General features: G+C 36.6%; 1 long non-coding RNA gene across 1 annotated transcript; it reads left to right on the top strand.

Annotated features, from left to right (window-relative positions):
• The first annotated feature begins 5,986 nt into the window (after positions 1-5,986).
• On the top strand, positions 5,987-14,373 carry LOC135312582 (uncharacterized). The gene is made up of 3 exons (XR_010372189.1): positions 5,987-7,351; positions 7,472-7,543; positions 9,789-14,373. It is a non-coding gene; the product is annotated as an uncharacterized LOC135312582 (long non-coding RNA).
• The last annotated feature ends 3,739 nt before the right edge of the window (positions 14,374-18,112 follow it).

The raw sequence follows: 18,112 nt of genomic DNA, 5'->3' as shown, positions 1-18,112 counted from the left end.
GGAGAAACTGCATGTCTACAGTCTTTTGCACTAATTTTTTCTGTGTCTGTTTTTAATTTATCGAACATTCTACCATGTCTGTATATACATGGGCCCTTAGAGGGTCTAAAATAATTGTAATATGTCTCCTCTGGGTGTTACTCGAGTAATACGTTAAAACTGACAGAAATTCTGTGCTTGAATGTGTACCATGAAGTCATGCTGTTGAGACTGTGTGCCAAACTTCTCATAGAAAATAGTTGTTTATGAAAGACAACTAATAAAAGCATAGAGAAATAGCACCATTTGACACTTATTACAGGTATTCTAGCTGGTATCTATAATACATAATATTTCTAGAAAGAAATGGCTTCTGTGAAGAGGAATCATGATCAACATTTGGGAGTTTTGGTTTGAATATTGACTATTTCAGCTATAGTACTTATGTTAACTGTTGAGTTTGGTGAATCATTGCTTTTATAAAGTAACCTTGCAAATGAAAAGTTTTCTAAGCTGTTTGCACATTTTTTAAAAAAATTGTCTTAATGATTGCAATATTTGGTGTATGGTCTTGGAGAGCAATGCCAGTTGTATTGGTGTATTTCCACAGTAAAGCTCCTGTCAGCAGCCTTGTAACTTTCTGAAAGGCAACAGATATATCTGAAATCTAACTCTTAGCCCCAGAATTATATTAAAGGTTAGAGAAATATCTCCCTGGTATCCTCTTTCTGTCTGTCCCTCTCTCTGTCTGGATGTGAGCGTGCACAGCATATCTTGGAAGTGACAGTAGTAGGTCTAGAATCCTACAGGTATGAATCCTACTATTTTTTCTGCCTCCTAACCTTCTGCCAGTTCGACAGTGAAGCTGATTGCTTGCACAAAATTCAACCTCCTCATAAGCACTTCCTTATGCTATTTGCTAGCGATTTGGTGCTAGTCAGATAAAAGGATGGCCTTTTTCTTCATTAGAAGTCTCTGCTATGATGGGCTATTTCTGCTCTAGTTGGAAAGAGAGAAAATTCTCTGAATTAGCATTCTGCAAAACAGGCCGATGTTGAGTTTGGTTAGGTGATCTTAATCTCTATGTGGTTTTTGATGTATCAGTTCACCTCACTTAAAAATTCAGTAAAACACTGCATGCAATCCTGTTTGCCACCTTTATGTATGTATATTATAGCAATCGTTAGTACATTACCATTCAATACCCATAAACATAGGATGTTAGGTGAAAGATTGTATGCCTTTTATACCTTTAATAGTATCTTACTAATTTTTATTCTGATATGGATATGCTATTTTAATTGAAAAAATACTCCGCTATAATTGAGGCTCTTTATATCATCTCAGTAGGTATGTAATTGGTGCCCAAGCACTATACAATTCCTCTTCAATCAGTGGTGTAGGCTCCTGCAATTTGTCTCTGCTCCAAGTTGCACGAAGTGACCACACTGTGAATACGCTGTACTCCGACTGGTATGTGTTTCACATTACAATATTTTTCTACATTATCTACCTTTGTTTCTTTACCTTTATCACAAGGTGGTTTGCTTGGTTTTGTTTTTTTGTAATCTTTGTTTTTCAAAGAGAAGAGAAAGGGCTTTTATTATGGAGGTCTAGGACAATATCGAGATGTATGTTATGTTGTAAATTGTTTCTTCCATCTTTTCTGTGTTCTCTGCTATATGCAACCCCTCGTCAAATAGATTTGTGAAAGCGATATCTTTGGAACTTTGGAATGTATCTAAGTAACTGTGGCTCAACAGTGTTTTATATTTGAATTATGAAGTTCAAAAGATATTGATTGTCTAGCTTATTGAAATAAAGAACTGAAAGTTCAGTCAAGATGGACTCTGCAGAGCCTTGCAAACTTGCAATCTTCAAAATAGTTCTACTTCCAAGAATAAGACCAGTGCATTATTTTAAAATGAATGCCTTTTACAGTGGCATATATATGGTAGCTTTTAGATTCTGTGCTATGTTCAGTTACTGAAGACTAGAAATAACAAGCTTGGAAAAAGAAATGTATTAAACAACGTGTGTTTGCTTTCCTTCCTAGGAAATGCAAGTCCATTTGTCGGTTTCTTCATGTGAGGAGGAGACACCTTGGTTACATATTTAATGTAGACTAACAGCAGTGGTTTAGAATCCACAGTAACTTCAAGGTCATTACAAGTAGCATGTGAAGGATAAAGGGAAGCACAGTTGCAAGGATTCTACTACTGTTGACAACCGCTGTCTCTGCATCAGTAATCCGCTTTGCAACTTCCAAGCTTTCACGGGGTTAAGTTTAAGAAAATTAAGGTATCCATGACTGAAATTGTATATTCAGTCTTGTTTCTTCAGAAAGAATAATTAGACATATTTACACAATTACATTTTAGTAAACTATTATGCCAGCTTAACTGTAACACATTCTGGTACAAGTGCATTAAACAGCAATCCAAAAGCAATTTAGCTGCTGAAGGCATTATTTTCTATCTAATTATTCACAAATTAATGAATAAAATTAAATTCCAATCACTGAAAAAATGGAGCAATGGTGAGAATCAGAACTACAGATTAGTTAAAACTATGCAATGCATAACAGAATTAAAGCTTTCTTTTATTCAAATTCAATGCTTAAAAAAGAACAAATCCATCATCTTGAAATTTGACTTGTAGCTTGACATTAAAAATAATATGAGTAGAATTTTCAGTGGGGTAAGCACAAAACTAGTTCAAGTAGTGTCACTCTCAATTAATGTACTCAGGTGGTGTGCCCATTAAAATTCCCACTTGTGGGTTCAGCTCACTATGCAAATGGGGTCATTACCTGGAGAATTTAATTGGGTATGACACTGGGAGTAGGAGTTTTCCTTTCAAAATAAACCTACTTGCACACATTTTCACTAGAAATTTGATTGTTACATATACTTCATATTGTTTGGCTCTATAAATATTTACCAAAATTGAGAATGTCTTCACTTATTTATTTTTTTACAGGTGATTCATAATGCATCAAAATGATTTTTAGATTGTTCCATGTATTGCATATACAAGTCTTGTTACAAAAACCTGTGGCGAAAATGTACTTTTTGGTGTTAAAATTACATTTTTCAATGTTTCACATCCTTTTAAAGTTAGATTAATTTTTATAGCATCTGAAGACAGAACTGTCATATTTTTGTAGTACGTGTACATGTAAATGACAAAAGGCTATATCATGCTGAACTTGTATCTCAGACATTGGAAAGGACAAAAATATACTGTCTTTCTGAGTAATACTAAATTCCAACTTTTGCTGAAAATTACTTTGCAGAATCATTTGTCTAAATAAGACTAATACTGAAAGATATTAATTCCAAAATGCACACACAAATATTGTGGTAACACGGACGTAGATGGTTGGAAGGAACTTCTAGAGAACCTCTAGTTCAACAGTCTGACCTGAAACTGTGTCTAAAAATATGTTCTTGAAAACCTCTGTTGAAGGCAATGTTGGACACTAGAGGTAGTTGGCACTGGTGCTACAGTAGTCTCACAGATAGAATACTTTTTTCTACCATACCATTTAATCTTATTTTCACTTCTGCACGTAAGACTGATGTATCCATGTTCTATTCCCAGTGGATGTGTAGAACAATCACCATTCTCTTGTCATAACCTTTCATATATTAACCTTTCATATACTTTGTGTACTCCTACCTAGTTTTCTCTTACCTAGTCCAAAGAAATCCAGTCTGGTTTCTTCAACCTGTCTTTTTCAGTAGGGCATTCATTTCAGGCATTATGTGCTGTATGAGCTATGCTTCTCATTTCAAAGTATCACAAGACTGAGGGAATAACTTGTGAAGGGACGTTCTCTGCTTTCTCTGCTAATAAGAACACAGGTGTTGGGTGGTGCATTGAGTTAAGAAATATATTTGTATATACTCAAGAATAATTCAGTATATTAAGAAATATATTCATACATCACGTCTATAACATGCATGGATTGCTGTGGCAAGAAAGTTGACAGTATTTCAGTTGCACCTTAGCTTCTGTAAAGGAAACAGACCAAAGAATCAACATCATAATCTTCTACATACAACTCTTGAAACATTTTCATGGAATTTGTAGAACACTTTGAAATTTCCAAGTGGAGACCTGCAAATGTTGTCTTACCAAACAAATACAGAAAATGAATCTACCATGTCATTGAAGCTTATCTCCTTTTGTTACTTCTGCATTTTTGCTCCATCTCAGCTTTCAGCTTCTTGCCATTTCTGTTCAGCACTCTGTTTACTAATCCAGCATCATCCACGTTTTCACTAAAACTTCCTCTTCAGGCCTTATTGGTTCTTTGATTCCTAATAAATAGTTATCTATAAAAAAAAGCCTGCTACTGAAGAGTGGTATTTTGCTTATTAAACTTACCTGCAACTTTGTGGTAGCCTTACAATATGATTTTAAGACCTTAGCCAAGAGTGCATTTTGACACAATCAAACTGCATTTCAAAAGGTTGATGCTACCTTACTACTCTTCATGTTCAAAAGTCATAATTAGAAGAATTTGGGGAATGCTCATGTTATTCTCGCAGAAAACTGGTGGAGGCTTGATCTGGAAATAATGGCAGATTAAATTATGGAAAAAGTACTAAGGCATGTCAGTATAGTTTTATGGGAAATACCTTGATTATTATTCACTAATAAGAATGAAAGTTTGGCTGATAAAAATAATTGTGTAGCCATAACATACTTAAGTTCTTAACACATTTGACTTAGGATCTATAGAATCATAGAATCATTCTGGTTGGAGAAGACCCTTAAGATCATAGAGTCCAACCATTAACCTCACACTGCCAGGTCCACCACTAAACTATGTCCCTGACACCACATCTGCACATCTTTTAAATACCTCTGAGAATGAGGACTCAACCATTTCCCTGGGCAGCCCATTCTAATGCTGGATAACCCTTTCATGAACAAATTTTCCCTAATATCCAATCTAAACCTCCCCTGGTGCAACTTGAGGCCATTTCCTCTTGTCCTACTGCTTGTTACTTGGGAAGAGATACCAACACCCACTTCACTACAACCTCCTTTCAGGTAGTTGTAGAGAGCCATAAAGTCTCCCCTCCACCTCCTTTTCTCCAGACTAAACAACCCCAGTTCCTTCAGCTGCTCCTCATAAGACTTATTCGCCAGATCCTTCACTAGCTTCATTGCCCTTTGGACACACTCCAGCACCTCGATGTCTTTCTTGTATGACATCCTGATTTGCAAGATTATACGTTCATATATGCAGATGATGTGGACTGAAACCGAGTAACTGGTAGGTCTCCAACAGCAGTTGTCAAAAGAAATAATTGTTAAAAGGGTGATTTTAGAGAGGTTCTGCCTGCCACTATTCAACATTTTGATCAATGATCTGGAAGCATTTCTAGCAGAATTGGTAGATGAATCAATAGTTGATGGAACAGTGAATTAAATATATACCTTGTTGCAAGGTGCTTATTTAGAGCAATCTGGACCTGGTAGGATGGACCTATTCTGAGAAAATGTTTTTCGACAAAATGGAAGGGAGAGGAAATATTTAGAATTTACTTCATGGGAAAAGGATTAATTTTAAACATATTGAAAAGGCTTGAGGATTATGAGAAGAACATACTGAGCAATGGTTCTCAGTTGAAATGCTGTGGACTTACATGGTGACTTTTCGATTTTTAAATGGGTAATGAAGTAAGTGGGAGCAGGTAAGAGTGTGTTCTTAGGAAACCTGTTTCATAACACTGATTTCTGACCTTCGGGTTTTGAAAAAAAAGGAATAGTCCAAAACAGAGGTACAGAAATGACTTAGAGACATAAAATTGTTTTAGAAGGAGGCAACTCCAGAGCTTATTCTACTCAGTTTATCCAGCAGAAGACTGAGATGTGACTTCATCACACTCTACTGGTATCTTCAGAGGCACAAATTACAGTGTTCTGCAGCTGTTCTTATTGTGCCAGAGAGATGCAGAGAGAGCTAAAATCTAAGGCCAAACAAAAATTGATGTCCAATTTCTTACCAGAATGTAACTGTCAATATGGTAACAAGTAGAACAAACTACCAAACGCAGCATTTGATTACACACCTCTTGATAGTTCTAGCTCACAACTAAATGTGAACTTCTGAAAGATACACTTACCTTTAAAAGGCTGGAGAGGTTAGATGAGGTGGTGCAGTAATACCTTATGAATTTGTTGTCTAGCAGCAATAATAGATTATTTTAATCCTTTGAGTGGGGCTCACAGAATTCTTACTTTAGTCAAACATTAAGAAGAATAGAAGGAAATGTTTTTCCATAAAACTTTAATTGGCGTAATATCTCTATATATTCTGGGCGTATAAGAAAAGTAGCAGTATTTTGGGCTGTTTATCACCTGTATTCAGAGGAAGTGACATTTTCAGACCCGTGCTCTGCAAGTGAGATATGTGCATCGGATAAAGCAGGGACAGGTCTCCTGGGTCTACAAGGTGGATTGCTCCTTAGCTGTCTTCCTGTAACAGGTTCTACAACATCTCTGGGGGTTGGGGTTTTATTTGGTGGGTATTTTCTTTCTTTCTTTCCTTTCCCCTACTGGTGGGAGCATGAGAAGTACCAGTATGTGTGTCTAATCTATTGAAATGAACTCAAAATGGTGCTTTTTTTTTCTAGTGCAGGGACTCCACAACACAAAGATGTATGTCCTCTCTCACGGTAGCTGTCTGGGATAACGTGGTGGTCACACGTTTCCCATACCAACATTCAAATATGGTGAATGTAGGTTATAGTTCTGGACTAATAATTCAAATAAAGATTAATTTCTATTGCAAAAATGTAAAACACATTAAAAGTTAATTTCAAGGGCAAAGCTAAATTGAAGTCCCTAAGAAAATACTTTAAATTAGATGAATTACCTGTAAAATAAACATCATAGATAAAAAGTGAGTTTACTTAATATAAAAAAGTTAATAAAATGGGCTGTGAAAGGAAGATGAGCAGCAGTGTTAAGATAAATAGTCCGCTCACACCGAAATAGAGCATGAAAGTTCATCTGTGATATAGAAGTTTATGGAAAATTTACAAGACAAAATGCATTCTGGTGTATTAAACAGAGGACCACTGGGATTTGTGTGTTGTGAGCTGTCAGTAGGCTCATCATAACCATTACAAATCTACTCTGAAATGTTAAAAGAGCAAAAATATTGAGCTAGAAGGTCCAATTCCTCTGGGCCAGGGAAAAGAAGTGGGTACTGGCTTTTTTTTTTTTTTGTATGCTATCCTTCCACATGTTGCAATGCAGGAAACTACAGAGCAGGTGGAAAGGTCAGGCCTGTGCAGAGACTTTACTGCATATTTCACTTCCCTGCTCCTTAGCTCCTTAGTTAGAGGTTAATACAATGCTGTGTTACATTGATTCAGCAATAGTTTTGCATTCCCCTACTCCAGGAGAAATTTAACTCACAAACTATACAATTAGGTGTATTTATTTATTTATTTATTTCCCTCAGGCTACTTCCTCGGTTCTGTGGTGTTCTTGTGGGAGTCAAATCATAAAATGAAAATCAACCCCTATGGAAATCGTAAGTAGTTTGTTAGAGTATATTTTGAGACATATGGGGATTTCTCCAATGACAGAAATGAATTTTCCCCTCTACCTAGCCTGGTTTCCAGAGAGAAAAGGGCTTAATAATCCACTGTGATGTATACGCTTTCATTTGTGTTTGTCCATTTTCTAATAACTTTTAAGCCTGTTGGTCCCATTTAAACCAGGTGAAAAATGAGAGCAATTTAAAAAAAACCCCAAACCTAACAGAGTGGGCCTGTTCTTACCCTACTGAGGGGTCACTTGCAGAATTTGCTCAGCTCTTATAAGCTGTCCGAGAATTCACAGAAGGGAGACTTACTAAAAATGTTTAACTGTGAAAAATCCTACAGCGGAAGCTCACATTTCATCAAATGTAGGGGAATCAAGCTGAGAGACTAAAATCGCATGAATGAAAATTAATTCTACTACTAATGGAACAAGTTGTTTTGTGTGATTTAAGCTTGACTTCGTAAATATGTATAGTTTAGATTGCCTTCAAAATAAATAATACTTCTTTGTCTCTTGTTTTGTAATGTTTGCTTTTGGAAAAGTTATGGTATTCCCCTTTAATGATTCATGGTTTTTTTTCCACTGAATAGCTTTCTAAATCTGTTGTTCCAGGGTAGCCTTCGGGAAGAAAACTAGAAATGACTGAAAAAATAATTTGATAGTGACTAAGAAGAAAAGTCTGAAGGGTTGAAAAAGAAACTCTTCTTTTATTAGCACATAGGGTTGTTTATTTTCTTTTTACCAATAACAACTTTTGACTGATGACTAGATTTTTAAGATTTTAATTCCATATAACATACTGAAGTAACTTTTTGCAATAAAAAATTTCTAATGAGAAAAATAAATAATATACTGCATAATTGTGCTCCCAGTTAGCATTAATAAAGTATTGTATGTGTAATTTTTACAACTAGAAGTAGCACTGTGGTTGTCACATTTTACTGTACACATAGCTTGATTGTTGCAGAGTAGACATCTGCCAGAAACATTTCAGTTTAGCATGATGAATTTACTGTAACCCTGTCAAAAATCACATAACAATGCCAAAGTATCACTTTGAATATAGGTTGAAAACCAGAAATAAGCGTGTTGAGGAAGGTTTTCAAATTCTCTCAGAATCCAGTCATTACTGGTGTTATGGCTGGGCACGTAGGAACGTTGCCGCTCCGTGGGGGATTCCCGGGAAGTGAACATTACTTACTTAATCAGGGTAGTGAAAAGCAAGATCCTGTTGACTGTAGGTGCCCTGAGCAGGCTATCAGCACCCCAGCGAGGATGCTGGCGCACAAAGGGCAGGCAATTTGCACAAAAGTGTAAAGACTTTTTGAAGCCTTTTGTTAAAATTAAAATGGGAAAGGTGCAATTTGTTTGTGATGTATTCTGTGCCAACTGTATTTCAGATGCTTGATTTTTTACTAATTATGTGTGAAACAGGGTATGCAGTGCTGCTTGGCTTAATATGCTTGTTGAAACCTTGAGTCTGAATTATTTGGGCCCAATTCTGAGCTCAGATAAAAAATAGAAGAGACAATCAGGGAAAGCACATGCTGTCTAGAGGCTTAATGGTAATTCTCTAGGATCCTGATATTTCAAGAAATAGCATATCAGGAAAGGTAAGTACTCCTGCGTCTTTGATAAAAGAATCTTCATTGTAGTATGTGGTTTAAATAAATGTAGGATATCTCACTTTTTTCTCAGGTTAGATCTTTTTGTGTTTTCAATAGAGGCCAAAGGTGTTCTAGTGTGTTTCAAATAGAAGATAAGATACGATCCTGGGATGTAACTCAAACACCATATCTGTATATTTTATAAAACTATTATTTATGAAAGGGAATTACAAATGTGCATCCGCATTTGCATAGGCCCACTCTCTGCCTACCTGTATGAATATTACCATAGCCGTCAGGTAAATCCTGGAATTAAGGATATCATACCGATACATAGACTTCTTTAATGGACATTTAAACTGTAAACAACAGAACTGATCACTCACATGTAGATACAATTAGTGCAAATGGTTATTTCCTGACATTAATATATTAAACAACAGACATGCATTGTTTGTTCTATTATAATTTTCTATTGTTAAGCTGATTTCAAACACTATGTATAAAGGTCTGATGGCAGAGTAGCAGTCTGCTGTGGCATGACTTTGCTGATTTGTATGAAAAACTTCACCATTGAAAGCAATATTAAATGGAGGAACCTGCATCTCCCTCTTCCTTTCTCAGAAATGTACCTCAGAGTGCTGGGACAGATGCAGTTTGAGAGCGAAAAAACCCCAAAACAAAACCAAACCTGCAAAACCTCCTGAGAGGTGATAGCCTGGAAAACTGGAAATTACGTTAAAAAACAGCCAAAGGGAGAATCCCTTTGTTCCTTTGGAGAGTTTTAGTGAGGAATGTGGGAAAGCGCCTGTCCTGTGGACTTTCCTTTCAATATCTACAGTCACTGAATTTATCTCTGTAAAATGTATTGCAATGTAGCTGTAACTGTTAATATTTGTACATGCACATGAGTTCCTCTCTAACTAAATATTCTTGCTTGGAGTGCTCATGGCTCACATCCTGCTCTGACCGGCTCCTGTGAATAACCCAGTGTGCTGATGGACTGACAAGACACCCTATTCTGTTACAGCTGAATTGGGGCCGATACACGTTACACACAGTGCTGCCTGACAAATTGAATCAGCTACTCTAAGTGATTTTGCCTGTTTCAGAGTACTGGGAAACTCAAAGGGCATCAAGTCAAATTACACATTGATTGCAGTTTGCCCTGTAGCTTTTGCACACAGAAGGAATCACATACAACACTTAGATTAGTGGAAGAGACTGCATCAGGGGAATATCGCATGTAAGCATGTAGAAGTTGGACTTCCCTGGGTGGTAGTAACGCTGTGAGTCTAGCCACCCAGGAAAGAGCAAAATTTATGTTGATGTGTGCTTCCCAAATGACACAGACAAAGACTTCATCATCCCTTCTGTAGACCTTGTAATTCCCGACTTAGCCATACTGTAATTCATGTTTTGCTTTGGGTTATTTTTCCTTCTTCAAGTAAACAAAATGTCAGAATACCACAAATTAGAGTAATGTCTAGATTTGTTTTATATAGAAATACAAATCCGTATGTACTAATGTTTATGAACTGCTATATATTAGAATATCTTTAACCATGGAGGTCACTGATCTACTACTGTATGATCTACAACTATCCAGAGTTTGGATGACAGACCAGTAGTCAGATGCCTGAGAACACAATTTTTATTTTCAAGTTTTCTTTGGAACCACAGAGGCTAAATGCTTCCTTAAAAAGCAGTAGTAAAAATAACTTAAAAGTCAAGAAAACAGAGATTCTCACATGAACCGTTTGTTCTAATAGCTGACATTTAAAAGACAATACGAGATACTGTATGACTTACAACGATATGCCAGGCATCCACACAAAGGCTTGTCTTTATTTCATTTGCAGTGCTTGCACTAGCTGAGGCCTCCTCTTTATCCTCGGTATGCTGATGAGCAAATTTTGCACCAGCTCACAACATGCTTCTTAGAGGAGTGTCATAAGTATTACCAAAATGATTTTAAAAAGCCTCCATGTACAGGATCTCAGTTTATTGATCAGTCATATATGTAGAGTAAGATCAGGTTCAGCACGCATGTCAGTGTTTCAGCTTCTCTGAACGGTCTTCCAAGTCATTTAGTCGGCTGAATAATCCTGAAGATTTCTGATTTCTCTCTGTTGCCAGGCAGATTTCTTATTTGTTCCATGTTTTCTTTCAGTTCGTTATTAAAAGCACTACTGCAATTTTTCTCAATATTGTTTCTAAGAAAATGGTCACTTGGTTTCTGTTCTTGGTGCTCTCTCTTACACTCATAAACCTGATAAACGTACCAAGAAAACATGTTCTATCACTTCTGTTTACTAAGGTTGCCAGTCAACAAGAGGTGACAGCAAATGAAACTGAGGGATTTGTATTGTGTATGTACAAACGTAAGGGTTGTTGTCTGTCACATTCTGTGTTTTGGATGCATCCTTTACTTCTCTCACCTAATCCTTACTACTCAGTCACGATAAATATTTTGGGAAGGATATGTTGCTCCAAACTCTCCCCAACACAATTTCTGTGTTTGCCTAGGCTGAAAGCTTCGTTGTTTAGTTGGTTGTTTCAGTGAATTCCTTCCACAGAAGGAAATGGAATACGCATTTCTATTAGATTTCTTCAGCAGATATGAAGGTGGCTTGGATTCAAGGACTGATAGTCTTTTGACTGGACTTAGAGATGTACTGTATCTGTTGTTTAAGGTCAAATGTCTCAATAAAATCTTTCCATAGAAGCGACTTGTTAGCTTGCACTTTTATCAGGCCCCTTCTGCATTTTTTTCCCCCCAGCTTTCTTGATTTAAAAAATGACAATGATGGTATCTGAGTTTTCTGGGAATTTCTGCACTGTGATGCATGTTGTGAACACAATTTTTTTCTAGTTCTGCTTCTGGGCTCCCTCTGATCTTTGTAATGTACAGTGCAGCGCTGTCTTCCCTAGGCACTTCTCTTATCGTTTTCTTAACTTGTTCTTCTGTTCCTCATATGGGGTAACTTGTGAAGCTATGCAAGGGAATCATTCACAATACCATCTAAACTGCAGAAAAACATTTATAAAGATTCCACAGAAGCCAAAGATTATGAACATTGGCCTTTTTTAAAGCTTAAAATGTGGAAAAATGAAGATCCCACAACTATTGAAAAAGCCTTTCCCCAACCTACAAAACCCAACACATAAATAGAAGTCTTACCTATTATAGATGCAATGTTATTCTGTAGGAACTGTATTAGGATCATAATGAGTAAACAGAAAGACTATTGGGCTAAGGCTAAGCATTTGCTCATTAAGGTGTGTTTTGTAAAAACATGACCACTTTTTCTGTCCACCCCTCCCTGCACACACCAGCAAATCACCGCCCAGCATACAAAGTAAATACACGGCAGAAGTAAATTGCTGTTCTCAGCAGAACAAAAGATATTTCATTTTTTAATAAACATCCAATTGCTTTTGGTTGTCTCCACTTTTCAGTTATTGGTAGTATATGAACTGCTGAAATTGATCCTCTTGTTTAAAGTTGTTTGGAGTTTTGCTTCCTGCCACAGATCACGGTTGTATATGCTGGAATTCCTGTGGGCCAGGCGACCTGCCTCCTCATGTGGCTTACAGCATGCGTCCTACCAGCGGGCACTGAGAGAGAACCTGCTGCTACTTATCTCCTCCTCCCGCTTTGGCTTCCTTGGTACATGTGCCTGTAAATATTTACTTTTCATGTTGCTTTGATTTCTTGTTGTGGCTACTTTGGGCTTGAGCCAGTGTTCACTAGCAAGGCAAGCAAGAGATATTCAGAATGATTATCAAAGACATAATGTGTCATCTTGAAAAGTAACCAATTATCATCCTAAAGTATTTGAATCATGTGCTTGCGGACACGAAAGACTGTGTGCAGAAGCAGCTTATACTTCTACATCTGTCTGCAGGTCTGACTCTATAAGCTCGGTCATGAAAGTGATTATTCACTTTGTTTTCTGCTTAATACAAAGTGTCTGTTACTTAGCATGAAATTAGTAGATCCTAATACTAAACCTGCAGCTTTGTTTTGCTGTCTATCTTGTATAGTGTTGTGTTTATATATTAGACTGTTTTAACTTGGTAGGACCAAACTGATACCTCTGGTACTTCTAGAAGCATTGTTAACCTGCTACCTCGTGTTTTGTTAGGTCTCAGGATAGAGATTTGCATTATAAAAGTGCTGTAAGATGTAGGCAACCTGAGAATCCATCAAAAACTGGGAAATTGCCCAACTTCTCCTTTGATCTTACTGGTGATTTTATCAGGAGGATAGGTGCTATTTTGAAACCGCAGAAATTGCATGACTTGTGGGGCAGCCATCATATGGCAACTTTCCTCCATTGTATGAAAAAGCGTATTTTCCACACAGATGGTTTAATAGTGATTTTGGTTTCGCTTTTTCCAGTGTAACTTGGCTGAGTCTCTTTCTCTTATTTGTCTTTATTTATTTATTTTTTCTTTCTCTTTTATCACACTGTGAAGTGATTTGGCCTGTCTTTTTCATGGCTGTTCATGACAGTTTCTTGTCCATTCCTACAGAGCTTCTGCCTTTATTCTTTTCATCACAGCATAGCTGATCAGCCAGCCTCACTGGCAGGAGTTAACTGGAACCTGGGTACTTTTCCAGTTGAAGGACAAAACTGTTCTTCCTGCAACCTGTATTTCAACAATGGGTAAAGAGAAGTTTTGTAGTTAACATTAAATAAAAACACATGATTTCCTGCAGCTGGAGTCTTAATCTTGCATTAGGCTTCCCACAGCCAGTGCTGCAAGCGGCAGTTTTTAAAAACTGGTGGAATGGCAGATCTTGGTTTTGCAATTGCAAAACTCTGTTAAAATTCAGTTTGTATCTGTTCATCACAAAACTACCAAGAGAGAATGAGCTTCTGGGGCTTCTTGCTTTTGAAATTGCTGCTGGGATATCAGTGGAGCCCAGTGCTGTTCTTTTATAGGAGACGACAATTTCTGTACTGAAATTTAGGTTTTATTTAGCAGTATTGCTCTCCATTTAATTAGGCCTTCCATCCTTCTGTCCTTGGATATCTTCCTTTCTGGAATTAGCCAAGTTCTCTAACAGCGGAGTTATATAGCTTGTAGAACTTGTTTTAACAGCTGCATGTTTTGGTGTTCACTTCCTACATTGTTCTTGCGGAAGATGCCATAATCTTAAATCCTCATCTGAAAATGTTATGAGCCTGTCACTTTTTTCTCTTGACTCACATTTCAAAGAGATCTGCTTCTTTTTATCATCCTGTCTGCCTTCCTATTACAATTTTACATTATGATATTGAAGCAGTCTTTGATCATTTTGTAGTTTGCGTAGGTCGTTGTGTAATATGTTCACTTGCTTGTCTAGTAGCATGTTCACTTGCTTGTCTAGAACGCTGCATGTCAGTGAGACAACCTCCACAAGCCTATTCTCATCTGCCTTGCCTGTTTGAATAGCTGGGATATTTTGTCTGATGTGCAATACAAATTGTCTGAGTGTTTGGCTGAGACCTTTTTGATAATTAATATATTTTTCATCAGGGATTTTTATAAATAAATTTCCTCCAACTTTCTCTTCTTTCTTTTTCAGAATAATAAGAATTGCATATGCACAAGACACTGTAACTGCATCTTCCCAGTTGCTCCCCACCCCTTCACTGACATGATTTTACCACATTGGTGGATAATTTGGTGGGTTTTATCCTACTGTTAGTTAGCATATGATACTGAAAATTATTCTACTGTTGTCAACAGTCTTCACTCTCTTTAAGCACTTGTGTTGGGATTCAGCATCCCTGTGCAATGACTGTTCTTTTATAGACCTTTTGAAACAGAAAGTGCGCTTGCTATATTGGCAGAGGTCAGTTGCACTTCAGTTATAAGTTTCACAGAAATGAGGAAGGCTGATGAGTGAGGAACAAGTGTGAGTGTGAGTGGCAGAATCCATTTGACTGGGTTTATGGGTGACTACTAAGGATTCTTTCTTCCTTGCACCCATTAAACTGAGTTTTGGGGGTTGAAGGCAGGTAAAGTTTAGTTTTGATCACCCAGACTGATGATTTTGGAACTTGTTTTTTATCAGGAATATGTGTAAAGTAAATTTACATGTATTTGCATAGGTATTAAGAAGGAATTTAAGGGTAATATATATAAGAAACAACATTACAAGCTCCCAGGAAAATGTTGGGGGTTTTTTGTTTTGTTTTGGGTTTTTTGTTTTATTTTAGTATTTTATTTTATTTTGGTTTTATTTTATTTTGGTTTTATCAATTTTTAAAAATTTTCTTTTCTTTTTTTTGTTTTATGGTATTGCCTTACAGAAGAATGGGCAGGATTTCTGGTTGCTGTGTAATACTTGGGACAACCGATGGGAAACAGGGAACAGCCAGCAAAGTTCCTGTAGGGAGAGGAAGGGGAAGGAAAGGGACCTAAACTTTCATTTTGGCTGCATTCTGCATAGCCTGAAAGCCTCAGGGAATCTTCCAAGTGTTACGGTAGGTAGGCTACAATGTACTGATCCAGTCTGAAGATAACCAAAGCACAGCTGAGGGTGGGGAGTCTTGAAACTGATTAAAAGTAATCACAGCCCTGTGGCCCGAGGCATGCAGAAAACAGAACCATTAATGCAATCCGTGAATCCATATAATGTCCTACATAGCAATTGCCAGTAAAGAGAAGAATAAATTTCTCTAGCACTTCTCCTTGAAGCCAGGGAATTTCTTATTTCTGACGGTGTGGCGAATAAGAGCGTTATCCTGAAGTGTCTCAAGTGTCAGCCCTGATGCTGGTGGGGAGGTGAGGTCCCTGCCTCACAGAGGGAGCTTTCTATATTCGAGGGGTGCCTTGACTTTTAGTGTTTTTTAATTTACAATCCAATTTATATCCATCTTAATTCATAATCCAATAGAAGCTATACTGAGAGATACTAACATCTTATTTTGTGCTCAATATGCTGTAATATATAGAGTAACAGTGGGAGGAAATTGCTGAAAAATAATTGCAATGAGATATTTTAGTAATGGCTTATAAAGAACCTGCTGGGAATACCTCATATACTGTTGATTTCAATAAGAATATTTACTGCAATAAACACAGTAGAGCTCTATTTTTAGTTTAATATAAAGATTTGTGTAAAAAAAAATACGAATTACATTACTCAGTTGTATCTCTTGAATTATCTTAACCATATGTGGTTGCTCTTAAAATTAACCAATTTATTATTTTCTAAAGAGCAGCTGGGGAACTGTTTAATATATAAAACTGAAAGCAATGTAATTACAAACAGAGGGGCAGAAGTAATATTATGTAGTCACTGTTTAGAAACTGAGCCTTGAGTATCTTAATATATGCCTACATAAATGATTACTATTAGTTTGCTTCAGCACTTATCTCAATGGGATGTTTTTGCCATAGCATGTTTATTCCACCTGTTGGTAAACCAGTAAACCACCTGATTCATGTTTCTTCTGTGATATTTTTTTCTTCTCATTTGTACCAGTTTCAGCTTGTTTTAAATAAGTTCCTTAATTTCATGCACCTGTAAAAATGGACCAAATCATAAAGGAAGCTGAGAACATTTGGAGTAGGATTTAAGAAATAAAATTATTTAAAAAAAAAGAAAGATGACACTTCAGGAATTTTAAAAGCACACATGTTTATGTATGCATTTAAAATTAAAAAGCTCAGTAGGTGCTTGTGACAGATGTTTCAGCACTGCAAGATGTGCATGGGCACCTTCTGCATAGGCCTATGACTTTTGTGCTTGGTAAACAAAATGATTGAGTGTGTGCTGGGTAATGATACAACCATTGCTGCTGGATCTAACTGACCTCTATAGATGCTGTATATAGTGTCTGCCCACATATTTGTAAGGGTTAAATGATAGGGAATGATATCTTTTTACCCTAGGTGACCACTTTTTTTAAAAATAATGGTCATAGTTTTAAAAATCAGGGTTTATTCACACTTCTCCTCACATAATTCTGTACAAGTGTCATAAATTGTTACTCTTTTGCATTATTTAGGGTAGCTCAGGGTGCTGTGAACTAGAGGATTTTTTTTCTCACTTTATTAAAAATACTGAATTTTCCTTATTTTTTCAGTGTCGTACATTTTATAGTGCTTCCTTATTAATGCCTTTGTTTTAAAAATGGGGCAGAGAGACTCCTGATCTCAGCAAATATCTTAGTGAGTATACTTTTGCTCTGGGGCAAGCACAACTTAATATTCATAAATCTTGGAATGCAGAGGCGGAACGTGAAGAGAATCAACGTAGATTCTCAAGCATTAGGTATTGGGGCTAAATATCTGATGTGAACAACTTATCAGAGGATTGGCAACATTATTAAAGTATCATGTAAGAGCCAAGCTATTTCTAAGTTTCAAAAAACCATGGAAAGATCCCTAGTACCAGTTGACATTTCAATAAAATATGGCTAAGAAGAAAATACCTCATATAAAGAGATCTCAACAGACTAATATAAAATGAAACAATAAAGTAGAAGGCAGTGCAATAAAATAAAAATAGGTCTTTGTAGTGATGCTTGAAATCTGAAAATCAATTAAAGGTAGTTTTTAAAATGACAAGCAAGTAGTTCACGTTATAAAAGACACAGCAAATCGCATGTTGCATGGACTGCATGTGTGGTTTAAAAATATGTATTTTTGATTGATGAAAAAGTCTCAGTAGGTTCCCATTCTATGCACTGCTTGCTCCATAGATGTACTAACATTAATTGTCATTGTCTCAATTTACACCATGAATAAAAATTTGAAGGCAAGTATAACAGAAAATAGTCCATAATAAATCTACACTCCTCTAACTGAAGCTCAGAGTTGCGCTAAAGATGACCCAAGAAGAAAACAGGCTTTGTTACATATTGAAGGAAGTCAAGGCTGTGGCAAATCAATGGCAAAAACCAATTCCTGTTTCAAAGTACCTTTGGAAAAAGCATGCT

This window comes from Phalacrocorax carbo, chromosome 1, assembly GCF_963921805.1.
Source record: "Phalacrocorax carbo chromosome 1, bPhaCar2.1, whole genome shotgun sequence".
In the NCBI taxonomy this organism is placed as follows: Eukaryota; Metazoa; Chordata; class Aves; order Suliformes; family Phalacrocoracidae; genus Phalacrocorax; species Phalacrocorax carbo.
The sequence above is the reverse complement of the archived record's forward strand: the minus strand, read 5'-3'. Positions and strand labels throughout refer to the sequence as shown.